A 14,485-nucleotide genomic window follows, 5' to 3' on the forward strand; every position below is an offset into this window, starting at 1 on the left:
GAGTTTATGTTCGGACCACTAATTTTATTTCTCAGTCATCTTAAATTTACTTTGACTCAAGCAAATAATAAGTTATCCTTACTTTCCAAATTTATTGGCAATATTTTTTTTCTGTTTTGTATGTTTCAGTGAATATATAATAAAGTAGTTTAAGGCAAAGGTTGGCAAACCCAAGAGCCAAATCTGGCTTGTCACCTGTTTTAGTAAGTAAAGTTGTATTGGAACACAATATCTATTTGTTCACTTATTGTCCAAGGCTGCTTTTATGCTACAATGACAGTTGAGCAGTTGTGTCAGAAACTGTATGGTCCACAAATCTTAAATGATTTACTACTTGGCTCCTTATACTAAAGTTTTCCAAACCTTGATTTAAGGAAACATATAAATGAAATTTTCATAACATCCTTGTGGTGGTGTGAAAATCTATCAAAAGAGAATTAGTAGTAATTATTTTAAGAAACATAATCCATAATCTATTATTTTTCAGTATTTGTAGATGCATAAAATTGAATGTGTTCAGAGATTTTAAAAAAATAAGCTCTTTTAAATTGAGATTGTCTGTCAAAGAAAGTGCTTGAAATAAAAGAATGTGGAAATTTGTAGATGAACATATACAAGTACCTAAAAAGTATTGTATTCAACAAAGGTCAATATGCCCTGCGGTGGTTTCCTGTCTCTTTTTATTTCCCCTTTATAGGATTCTTCCTCGTCTACTCTTTTTTTTTTTTTGCAACAACAAATTACTGGTCCTTGATTTATTTCATTTATTATTTGTTTCAGTTATATACAAGGATGGATGGTTTCCTCTATAAAATAAATTCAAAAGGTGAAACAATTAAAATTTAACAAATATACATCTTTTTTTTTCTTTAAGGTATGAAAGGAAAAATAATTTTATAGCTCAGTTTTTAGTTCATAGAATTGCTAGAATAAAGAATAATGAATTGTTTTCTCTGCAGTGGAAAAAAGTGAAGGTTGAAATTGGACTATATTCTAAGAGAAGTATAATTAGATAAAGTTAATGTTCCAAGCAGGATCTATATGTTCTGTTTCTAATTTCCAATCTGCACAGAGCTTCTAAATCTTTTCTGACTCTTGGCATAGATTTAATCATCACTCTCACTGAAAGTGATTTAAATTGAATTCATTATGTGACTTATTTATATAATAGTTGAAGAAAGAAGGCCTCCAAGACTATTCATAGCCTAAAACAAATAGATCATTAAATATAAATAAGCAACATCCACAATATAATATGTATAATTAAAATTTTTATAGATCACCAGCATTCAGAGAAATGAATTTAAATAAAATAGTTATATATTATTATGATCTCCTGAGATTTTATGTCTTTCCTTTGCTAAAAATGAATGAATATATGGAATGATCGATTTTTCTCTCCTAAAATGGAAGGCTAAAGTGTAATATGATCTTCAAACATTCAACTCTGAAATGCATCCTAACTTCTCCATTGGATCGTCATATAAGGAGAGCATAAGAATATATAACCAGGAATCTTGCTGCTGGTGTGATCAAAATAATGGTTTGAAGAGTTTGTGATAAGGACAGAAAGTGGTTGGTGAGAGAAAAGGGAGATTTTAAAATGATTTACTCTAGAAAGCTTGAAAGCTAAATTTAATTACTTCTTTTGTTCTTAAAGTTCTGATTTAGTGTTTTGTTCTTACATGAAGTTCAGATAAGAATGGTTCCATGTTTAGGAACAAAGTGTCCTTGCAAAAACTTATTTCAAAGGGAGTAAGCTAAGGACAAGAAAGTACCAATAAACATTCTATTATTTATTTAATGTATGATAAACTCTTATTAAGTTGCAGGGTGCTGCCATCTCTTGGAAGGGGTGATCTTAAACACTTTGAAATGTGCAACTTGTAATTTATAATTTGAGCTATGTAAGGCACATACGACTGCATGTACTTACAGCAGTTTAGCAATTCTCAGGCAATAGGAAGTTAGCATCTATCCTGGCAGAAAATCCACAATCAGCTTTGGTTGAGAATTTGTATTCATTGCTGGAGAATTGTCATAATAACTTCCTGAAAAAAGATAGCTAAATTGACAATTATGCACATATATCTAGGATAACTGACTCAAATAAAACGATGCAATCTTCCTGAATCTGAATGTCTTAATCTGTAAAATATGGGAAACATTTTGTATTTCAAGAGGATATTCTGAGAATTAAATGAGAATGTTTAAATTGTTAACCTCTTGAATGCTGCTGAACCCTTAACCTTCCTAACTACTCCTCTTCTTTGACATTTATGCATTGTGCATATTTCTTAAAGCTACTAGAACAGTCTGTCCAAATGTAAATGTGACTAAACCACAATCCATCTTAATACCTCAGCAATGACTACCTCCACATGGTCCTAATTCAATTTTTATGAAACAAAATATTAAAACATTAATGAGCTGGCTTGTATCATTCTCTAAATTTTATTCTTATAAAGATATTATTCTTATAAAGATATTATTCATATAAAGATATGTATTCTTAAAAGATACCAAACTCTTTCCTTTTCTAAACATATGTGAGATGGTAGGGTGAGGGTAGGGGGTTTCTGTCTCCCGTCCTCAGTGATTTAATTATTCTACTCCTCTAAGACATCTCAGATTTTATGCCTTTAGTAAATTTCTCTTTATATAACCGACACCAATCCCCCTTCATCAAAGACAAAAATGGCTAAATTATATGTTATTCTTCTGGAATGCTAATCCAAGCTCCTTACTAACCCTTATTACAATTAAATTAAATTACAACTTAATATGTCTGGCTTTTCATGGGTCATTGCAAGACCTTTGAGGGCAAGAAGAACAATTCATTCATATTTATAAACTTAAGCAACAATGCCTAGCCTAATAAATTTGTATTAAACTAAACAAAAAACAGTATTTTGAATAGTTAAAAGCAGTAGATAATACGTGTATGTTAAATATCAGCATTTTAAAGAAAACAGAAAAGTGGTACAAAATAAATTTAAGAATTACCTCTGTATATTCAAATGCATAATAATTTGAGTTACATAAGGCACATACGACTGCATGTACTTATAGCACTTTAGCAATTCTCAGACAATAGGAAGTTAGCATCTACCTTGGCAGAAAATCCACAATATACTTTTTTCACTTTTAACAAAAATAAACGAGGATCCACTTAAATAACATCTCTGTGTAGAATTTATTATCATTTTCATTCTTTGATAATGTCTAATATCTTGTTAGTGTTCATTGACCTAGTCTTTCTTTGATTTTCATGTTACAATTTAGCCTGATGCCAATTTTGAGAAAAATATAAAAGTTGTGTTTAAGTGTCCTCTATGAAAAAATGTTCAGGAAAAAGTTGAAGATATATTTATAGACCTACGTATCTCAACACTTCTGTCAATGTTGTCCCTTATATAAATAATATAAGGCCTTTAAAAATATGTTCTCATTAAAAATTGCTTTTAACAGTAGTAAAAATATGCAATTCAACTTAATGTTTGATGTGGTATTTTTTAAAAGAACAAAAATAAATCTAGCTTATGTTTTATTGAATGCATGCACCTAATATTTTTAAATCATTTGGTTATAACTTTCAAGCTAACTAATTTACTTTTTATTTCTTATAAATATTAATTTTTAGCAGCAACTGTTGGATAGTAATTAGCAGATTCAATATTTATTTTTTATGATTTTTTTTCAAAATTGTAGAGCTGCAAAACAATTTTCAACATTTTAAAAAATATTATTATGGAAAAAGTTTCTCTCTTTTTATGAGGGAAATTAAATAGTGATCTGCCCTGGATGAATCTTAAGCTCATTTGTCACCCTGTGATTCTCTCGAAGTAAATTGTATAACATAAAAAGAATAAAAAAAAATTTTTAATAAATAATTGCATGAAGTATATAAATTTAAAATATTATCACTGCATAATTACAAAATCCAGAATTTTCAGTTTCATACTCTTTTATCAACATACCTTTGGTAAAATGATTCAAGTATAGAAATTAAATTTAGACTTTAATTAACAAATTACATTTATTAAGGCTGTTTGTCCATTGCCAAACATTCTACATTCATTCTACAAATATTCATTGTGAAGCATTTTTTTGTGAGGTACTCATGTAGCCAATGGGAACATATTGTACTTAAGACAGAAAGAAAATTATCTCTGCATTCAAGAGGCTTCCTTCCAAAGGGGTTTGAAAGACATTTGAAAATATTTAGACAGGCAAGATAATTTCAGAGAGAGACAAATGCTGCGGGGAAAAGAGAATAAAATGAAATAACTATAGGGATAAAGGATACTTTAGACACAATGGTCAGGAAATACCTCCATGATAAAAAAGCATTGTAGTTGCTGAAATCCTGAAGATTAAAAGCACTCCGGCTCATATGATGAAAAAATAAAGCAGAAAGAAGGCAAAGGAAGTTAATGAGCGAATGTAGATGCTTTGTTTATAGAAATACAAAACAATCAATAGAGGTTGGCTGGAGTGAGCAACATAAAGATGGAAAATAAAAAGGTATCAAAAAGAAAGACAGAGGATCTGCAGGACCCATCAAGAGAAAAGGATATGGCTCTTATTACATGATGAATTTGATGTGGAATGGGATCCAATACATAGATTTGAGAATTAAAATGGCACTATGTGGGAGACATGTACATATATACACATTTATATACACACACATACACTTTTCCCATGCAGTATATCCATTTGTATATATGAATATACTGTGGAAAAAATAGATACAAGGAAGCATAGAGTTCAGTTGTAAAGCTGTTATCCCATTGTAGCATCCTGGTTAGCTGCACATACTCTTAAACATTGCCTTTTGCACTGAAAGAAAATCTCTGTACCTACACATGTATTTTTTTATAATTAATTCTACAAATATTTATTAAAATTGTGATTGGTCAAAAAATGTAGGCATTGAGAATACAAAAATGAATTAGGCACCATGTCCACAGTGGGTGGGGAACCCCTAGTATTATGAAATAAATCCAATATGTAGAAGTGTGTACATAGGCATAAGACTGCACAAGAAAGAAAAGGTCTGGTGCTGGCTCTGACTAGGTGAGTTTCATGAAGAATATTCACAAGGACAAACACAGTGCTATGTCTAGTAAATTAATATCATGTTATTATTTCTGAAAACCATCGGTTGCTGTTTCCACATTAGGAGAAATACAACCTACTAAAAGCAAATGGAGAAGAACAGAGTTCCCTAAACATTATAACTGATTTAGCTGCATAAAAAACTTCTGACATTCTGCTTGAGGAGAGTCATCATATGCATAAGAGTATACATTCACAGATGAATTTTCCATAAAGGTAATGAAGTTAAAGGTGCATAGCTCCTCATTGCATAAGCCACTTCAAAGGGCTTTAGCAATGTGTTCACTTTGATTTTTACGTTTTTGTAAAATGAAGATGATGTCTTTTTTTTATTCTGTGTCTCTCTTTCCATCAGACTTAGTCTGGTGTCCATTAGCATAAGTGTAGATGCAGGTGTTTTGGGAATAAATATCTGATGAAGGCAAGTGGGGAATCCATATTTAATCTCCTTTTTACAACATATATTCTAGTAATTATAGCACTGTCTACCTATGGTTAAGTTATTGCTAGAACTCTGTATGGCAATGGCTTCTAAAAATCAGGATAGAATAGTTCTAGATATATTCATGAATTTTTAAAGGTATTCAAGAATAATTTATTGAGTATCTGTCATGTGTCAGTAATTGTACCAGGAACTAAGAATACTATGGTTAATGTAAAAGACATGTACTTATATGAATGTTTCAGACTTCATTTCTTTCTAATAGTATATTTGCTCACTTTGCCATACATTTATGGTTTTTTTCTTCCTTTTCTCATTCTAAGGGCACTATGCCCACTTTTCTGGCATCATGACCTACATCTAGGCACAGAGGATGTGTTCACTATTTGAACACATCCTGGTATTCTATACCAGATAGCAATGGAAGTATGTGATTACAAAGGGGAAATAACCTTTTACCAGAATAAATTATCTTTACCATAGAAAATATTTCAAATTATTTTTATAACAAGAGGTGATCAAGGAATATTCCCCCAAACGATATGGGAAGAAAAATAATCATAGAGGTGTCAGTGAGTAAATTATAAAGGGTACAATGGTACTTTTTTCTGGATTTTGTGATATGTATTATAATTTCTGGTTTATTAGCTTTGTAATTTGCTTTAATTTTATTCATTATAAAGAAATATTAATGTTCCTATCCAATGTTACTTATTACATGTTCTTTTATTTTATATTATATAAGCTTCAAGGCCCACAAAATCTGAATCTACTCTTGGATATATTAATGTAGGAATTAATTGTTTCTGTAGCATTTTACATAGAGTTTCTCAACCAATGTTCTCTCAAATATGTATTTGACATCTGAATTTTGCATCTGACTAAGAAATTAAAGCTCAGAAATTTAAATATATTTATTCCCCAGGGTCATACAAGTGAATTGAGACTCAGTTGTATCTCCTCTCACTCTAAGCCTGGTACTCTTCTATGTATAAAAATTTCCCCTATTCTCATTGTGAAAAAGGGTAGGTGAATTTGCTAATCTTTGGAGATCTGGGCTATTTATTTTTTAAAAAACATTCTTAAGTAACAATAAAAATGCTTTTACACATTATTACCTTGACTTCACAGCATATTTCTGACAAAGTGCGTTACGCATACTCTCCTTATAATGTGGTTGATGACTTACCTAAGTTCATGGATACACATAATTTCGACTAGAATAGTGGTGTACTTAAAAAATCACAAAGAGAATTATTTCACAAATAATCATATGCTCCTGGAGAAACAAAAGAACAATTTATAGTTAAAGAATTTTCAAGCTTTTGACAGTAGAATTGTAAGATAGTATAGCTTTAAGTGGAATAGTGAATGATAAAATAAAGTAAATTTAAAATTACAAACATTAAGTATAGAGACTATGTTTTTAAAGTATGAAAACGGCAGCATAACATGCCATGTTAATAAAAAAAAAACTAGAGAAATGCTATTTTATGTAAAATGCAAGAGATAAAATGAATAATTTATTAATTGAAAAACAAGGAACAAATTATCTGAAGCCTGTTTTAGTATAAGAACTTAGTGATAATTATTAACATATGCCAAATTTTATTCCTATAAATATACTGTGCTAAAATTAGACAGCAATTATATTTTACTCTTTCTGATGTTACAGGTAATTTTATATAATGTTATCACAGATAAATATAACTCAGAATTTCAATTAAACTAATTTTTCAGAGTACTCCATGATAGAAAAAAATTATTATAGTGTGTACTTAGCTTCCATTATACCACATAGCAGGAACAATGGGATGGATTACGAATCCATGGAAAATGTGAGGTATTATTTGTAGTGTGCAGGTGTTCCTCTGACAGAAAAAAAGCAAAGTTCACGATAATTAGTATTTATGAGCTCGCTCCTACACCTCTAATTCCAGATTTCCTTCACCTTCACCCTGTGCTTATATTGGACTGGGGTTCCTGTTTGTTGGCATGTTGACAATGTTCATCTCTGAAAGATCTGAGCCCTTTGTTGCCTTATCTTTGTTGAGCTAGGATTTTGGCAACCTCTCTTTTCGTTTATCACCAGGCACAGAAACATCAAAGGATTCCCTAGAGAATCTCTTGAGTTCTGGGTATACTCTCCAGCTCCCTTGGAAATCAGAATCAACAATTCCAGCCAGTGCAGTATATCTTCAATTTTACCTCTGACCCATTGGCAGGAAGAACCCACTTAGGCAAGGTGATGTCTCTCTCCTGGGATCCAGGGCCTCAGACTTAGCAGAGCCTACATTAATATGGACAAGGAACACATATTCCTTGTAAAAATGGTAGGGAAGGAGCTGGTACTACTTTCACTCCATGCTCTGGTCCTAAGTCCTCTAGATTTAGGGGATGTAGAAATCATGTATGGGCCACTGGTGTAGGACATATATGTACTTCATCCTGAATGAATACTCCCCATCCACACACAGTATTTCCTGAGCTAGAGTTTTAGCTAAATCTTTAACAGCCCATACCATTATTATATATTTCATTTGCTTTAAATGTGGTTTCTGTTTCTTTAATTTGTTAGTATTAAAAAAAAATTAAAATAAAAAAATAAATATGATTTCTGGATCTGATGTAATATTTTACAGGGACTCATGCTGATAAATTGAATATTCCAAGCATTCAGATAATGGTGTTGGTAAGGCAATGCTAGCAAAAAAGTTAAAAAATATTAAAAAGACAAAAAACAAAAAGCAAAGCTCACTTGGGTATAAAGCATATTCAAAGTCCTATAAAGGCAAATCATTACACCTCCATGGTGCAGGTTTCAGTGCCTTTCAACTTGGCCCGCTAGCTGGTCATCTTGAAAAATCATATACTATGTAAGGCCCAGTCTAGTCTCTGCCATAGGCAGATTAAACTTTTAATGAGGCAATAGTTTGATCAGATTTAGTAAGAGGAAGCCTTTGTTTGGGGCCCATGAATGTCCTATCTCCCTGCTGCTATCACCACTCCATTTGAAATGTTTTGATCAAATACAGGAGTGTTAGAAGAGAGAGGTTGGTCAACATTAAGAAAACAAGCAATTCTGTCCTTTCTCTTGTTGAATGCCTACTTTGCAGTAGATTAATGATCTCTGGTGGATTTTAAGTGAGGAAGCAAAATTCAAATGCTTTGTGTTCACTCTCATAAATAAATTCTTATGTATCTTTTTTCAGGTTTGTTTGTGTTGAATATTCTATGCTCAATTGTTTCTGGCTCCTGTCCAATTGGTCACACTTTTAGTTATTGTTTAGAAGCATGTATATGTTTTGTTAAGTTATCTGCTCTGTTGTACGAAGTGAATGACTAGGTTAACACCCTACAGGACTCCCCGTGGAAGGACATCTCTTTATCACTGTCTATAAAGATACCCTACAGATGAGTGGGTCTACAGCATCAACAGTCCATTTCAGCTTGCACAAACATATCATTTTCTCTTTCATAAGCAGATCATAGGGAATATTATAGGAGGCTACAGGCATATATTAAAAGAGAAGTTATATAAAATATGTATGCAACACTGGGGAGGATGACCACCTGTTCTTGTAACTTGGGCCTTCTGGACTTTCTTAGGCTTTATCCTGTATGTACGATTCCCACAGTATGATGTATATTTGTTTGGGTCTGACCCTAAGCGTATCATTTCAATTTTACGATGTTTTATTACTATTTTTGTCCTCATTCATTATTTTATAGATCTGAAAAAACTCAATTCATAATGGGCATTTGCCACCATATGGTCATGTGTTGTCTCATGTTCAGGCTATCGTTTCCTATTAGTTTTCAATAACATACTAATGGTTGTTTTTCAGTAAGTAATTCTTTCCCACAGAAAGCATAACTTACTTCAAGATACTAAAAGTCTTGTCTTAAAAATCACCATTACTTCTTGAGTCTTTCCAGAGACTCTACATACCATCCAAAATGTCATGGTTCAGAAATTTAGGAAGGCCTCAGCTGGTTGGTGCTATCTTTGACCTATATGTTATCTGGGCCTGAAAAATTTACAGCCAAGGTACTCTCAATCTCAATCTCTCTCTCTCTCTCTCTCTCTCTCCCTACAGAGAATCCCATTCCCTGGCCTCTCTACATGGTTTGGATTTTTCATATCATAGTACCTTGGGTAGTCAGACTTCTTATATGATGGTTGCCTCTCACCTTGTTACCCCAAGAAAATATTTATAGCAAATCTTCCCAGAGACAGAGAATGGAAGCTGTCAGTCTCTTAAAGTCTGAAAACTGATACAATGTGATATCTACCATGTTTTGTTGGCCAAAAAAGTCACAGAGGCTACCCAGGGCTACCCAGGCTACAAAGGGAAGAATTTAGACTCTATTTCTCATTAGGAGGAGTGTCAAAGATTCTGGGTCTATCTTTAGTTTACTATACTATTTTGCCCACAGAAATCCATGTGTGAGAGTAGTCTACCACTCTAGATCTCCTGTTCATCATTGTAATTACAACCCTGAGTATCATAATGTGGCCTCTGCTGTTTTAAAAGAATATAGTTTTCATTAATACTAAGGAACCAGGGCACATCTTTTAAAGTCAATTACAACCTACATATTATATTAAATTTTAACTTGAGCAAAGATTCCAGAGCTCCATCGTCAGAAAAAGTTATGCAACATGGGAGTAGAAGGTGTTCCTCACCCTTACATAATAAATCCATTTTAACATTCCCACCCAGTTCTGTGAGCCTTCTAAGCCTTTCTCAATACTCTGCTGTGCCAATTAGGGGAATTCACTTCTTTTACGGTAGGACAGCATTATGCTCATAATTCAACAACCACCCCAGTGGAGTTGTGATTGGCTCCAAGTGTCCTGGAGAGAAAATTAAACATGAGTCACAAAGATGTGGTCTCATGTCAATAAATTCCTCCCTACCAAGTCATTTATTCTGCCCATCAGATAACAAGATCTCCTCCCTCAGGTATACTTCTTTTACATCTGCTTTGTCTTTAACTAGGAACTCCAATTTTTCCGTAAATAAGGTCTTCCTTAGAACAGGAACTCTATTGCCCAGTTGGTGTGTGCTGAGACCTGTCTCTAGTTATTGGTCCAGTAGGAAATAAACAGAAGCAGAAAAAGTTCATATTGTGCTGCTCTCCTCTAGCAAGTGAGAAGGGTTAAGGCTTCCACTCTGTCTTAAGGATTAGTAAGAATTGGAAGTTTAATATTTTCACAATTGCTTACTAAAATGTCTCAGTCACAGATTTCTGAATCTTACTATTTTCCCATCAGAGCCAGAGTATCTGGCAGAAAGTATCTGAAGAAACTATGCATTCAATATTTTTTATAGCTCTGCCACTGTTACAACTAAATATTTGACCTGATTATCTCCACAGTATTCTTGTGGTTGCAAGAAATGTGGGTCTCTTTAACTCACCCATGAAAGACTCTAACTTTCCTAGCATGCCTTGAGGTAATAGTTTTAGGGGACTTAGTTACTCGGTGACCCAACACTTCAACTTGCATTTATACCTTATCACAATCCTCTACTCCTGCCAGTCTGGAAAAGTGTGATCCTTTTGTATGCTTGGGCTAATCATCTTTTCACTTATCATCACAACGTGGTCCTTTTCTTCATCAGATAGGTAGAGAATCCACTTCCAGACACTTTGCTGAATAACTGCTTTCTGTGGCTTCTCTCAGTACCAACAATCGTAGCTTGAGTTCCCTTCTGAAAGTTTAACTTGAGTTTACTCAAGTCTTGCATACAAGCTATTTATTTAGAATGTGATTGCAGTGAGGAGTGAGGGTAGTGAAACAAGGTATCAGCAGAAAAAAAGGTCAATACAAGGATGCATTTTTGAGGTGGCCACCCCCGTGGGGTACTAGTGCTCTAATTCTACAGAAATTTCTGAGGAATTCTATGAAGGCATCTCACCATAGTCTGCCTGAGGGAGAAAATGGAAGCCCTGATCCTTTCTTCCTATTTCCATTGGGTAAAGACTTCCCCCAGGGTACCACTGACTTCGGTGCACTAGGCAGATACACACACACGAGAGTCCAAAGGGCATCTGCAGGCATCCAGTGCTGTATTATCAAAGAAGTTCCAGAGCAGAAGCCAGAAAAGTGTGGCAACTTCTAAGGTGGGACTCTCTTCATGTGAAATGTGTCAAAACTATGTCCTCTAACTGTGGCTTGAATCAAAAGTGAGGACAATAGGACCTTAGGTATTGCTCAAGGACTTATTTGAGAAGGAATCTGAAAAAGAGATGACATGAGATGGGAAAAAAGTTGATAGATTTTAAACATAAAGTAAAAACAACACAATTTGGTGATGACTTTAGATAGATAATAAAAGAGAGGAGAATTCAAATATTCTGGCTTTGCAACTGTATGCCTGGGAAAAGCTGAATGGCAAACAGGTTTGGAGTTCAAAACCAATTTCAGTGGGTCCAACTTAAAACACCTACACAAAGTGTTGAACTTCATCCAGGATTTGTATTTGATAAATCATAAGAAAGGAAAATAGGGGCCAAATCTTCATCCTTGCTGGAAATTAAATGAAGGTGGCATGTAAATGTCAGAAATTACAAGGAACTTTGCCACAGAAAGCACTGATGGGATCAAATTGGAAAGACACAAAAAACTTTCAGGACCATTATCAGGGTCTTTTGCCAGATTACAACACGCTGCTTTGACTAATTCATAATGAGGACAAAGAGCAGTGTCTCAGAACAGTTATCTCCTCACTGCCAGAGCAAGCCAGGAAGAAGCTCTAATAATCACAATGTTAAAGCTCCTGCCAAAACATTTTCCAGATCCAACTTTCTTCCAGTTCTCCATAGGATATGTTTTGAAATGATGAATTTAAGGCTTTGGCAGGGCTTAAAATATTTAGAGAGGGAAGCTTATACCGTTCTCTAAATTAAAATTCCCATTCTAGGCAAAATAATGTATCCCTCTACAAAGTTAAGCAGAGGGAAAAAAACAGAATCACAGAACATAAAATATAATAATGAGAAACAACTGAATAACTCTATGGACTTATAAATTCCTCTTTTTTTCCTTGAAGTAGAATCAATGCAACACAATGTCCTGGAGATAATTTTAAAAGAATGCATATATTTTTGTATGAGAAGAATTCCAAATGATTAAACAAGTATGAAAGTGGTTTAGAAAAAGCAGTTGGTATGAGGAAAAAACTAGGAATTGAGATACATTGATGGAAATGAGAAATACACTATGTTTTCAAAAGAGTATAAATGATTCAGAGCAGATTAGATTCAGGAATTGTTTAGAAAATTGGGTAAAAGCTCCTGAGGAGATGAAACAAAAGCAAATAATAGAAGCAAGAAAGTTTATTTAATATAAGTAATAATTAAATACAGAGAAAAAAACACAAGGCACAGAGAATCTGTTAATGAACTAAAGAAATGTCAACCAATTAATCAAGAGATCAATTTCTTGACATATCTCATAGAAAGTTTAGAATTACAAATAAGAGCAACCATAAACAATAATTCCGAGTAGCATAATTACAATTAAAACAAGCTTAATGAAAATATAAAATTTAAACATAATGATTGATGTTTATCCAGATTTCACCTGTAACGGTAATAACAAAACTAAACCAAACCGCACTAAGCAAAAACTTAAACATTGAGTTCCAGAAGACACAATGAAAACCAAAGGATTTTAATTGATTTCAATTTGTAATTCATCTGAGTAAGTAGAAGAAATACATTTTGAGATAAGTAACAACACAAGAAACAATCCATTCACAACTTAATTCATCACACACCCACATGAGTGCACACACACACACACAAAATAGACATTACATACACTTATCAGAGGACAATCATAAGACAGACTCCAGATGTTCTAACAAAACTTATAGGGCTGAATGACTAAAGCCACTCCCTTATTGCTTTAAAAGGAAAAGTTCAAAAAATATATACCTTTCAGAAAACAGAGATGCCACTGTAAATACTATCTGTGCAGCAAATTATAATGTAAGAAAATCAGTCTATATTGTCTAACTTTGGAGAATAATTTTATCTCTCAGAGAAGAATCTTGTTAGAAACAACTTTTACTAGATTATTTTTTTATTAAAAATAATGCCTGCTTTTTTTTTTTTTTTTTTTGCTACTGTAAGGGGGATAGACATTTTTCTCCTTCTAATCTTAAGATTTCTTTACTGGTAGTGAAAACAGTCTACAGTTTTCAGGCTGAATGTTAGAATTAGTCTGAGGTATTCTAAACTTACAACATGGAGAAAAACAGGAGAAAAATAATTTTAACAAATGGATTATGATATTTGTAATATTTTGTTTCTATTTTTGTTCTTTTTGTTGTTTATTAAGCAGTGTTTTTCTAAATGTTTATTTTTCTAAGACTCTTTGTATCTAATATTTCTAATACTTTTAAGTATATTCATAGTGTACCTTATTCAATATCCAGGTAATTTATATTGTGAGGTATTTTTAAGACTTTAACTTATGTAGCATTTTGGAAGGATTATTGCTTTATATGAATCATTATTTTTAGCATCACTAATGTACATTTTACCTTTAGGTTTCTGTAAAGGTGACCTGCCAATGTGCATAGATACTGGATATCCTTCTTGTAAAATATAGAACAATCCATTTCAGATGTGACTTGAAAAATTCATGGACATTTTAGTATTTGCTTGAAAATAAGGCAGCATTCCTTGTTAATGAGCACACTTCTTGCTTTGCTCTGAAAGGTGAGCAAAGCCATGCAATTCTATGAGTCCATAATTCCAATGGAAATCTTCACAGTTCTAGGCATGTTTAAGCTTATGTAGAAAAAACATTCTGTATTGTTAACCTGTTCTAAAACATCTGCTAAGTACTTGGTTTCTCAAATAGACTCTAGAATGCCATTGCTTTATTTTAAAGTTATG

The sequence above is a fragment of the Eulemur rufifrons genome, chromosome 4 (genome assembly GCF_041146395.1).
Source record: "Eulemur rufifrons isolate Redbay chromosome 4, OSU_ERuf_1, whole genome shotgun sequence".
NCBI lineage: Eukaryota > Metazoa > Chordata > Mammalia > Primates > Lemuridae > Eulemur > Eulemur rufifrons.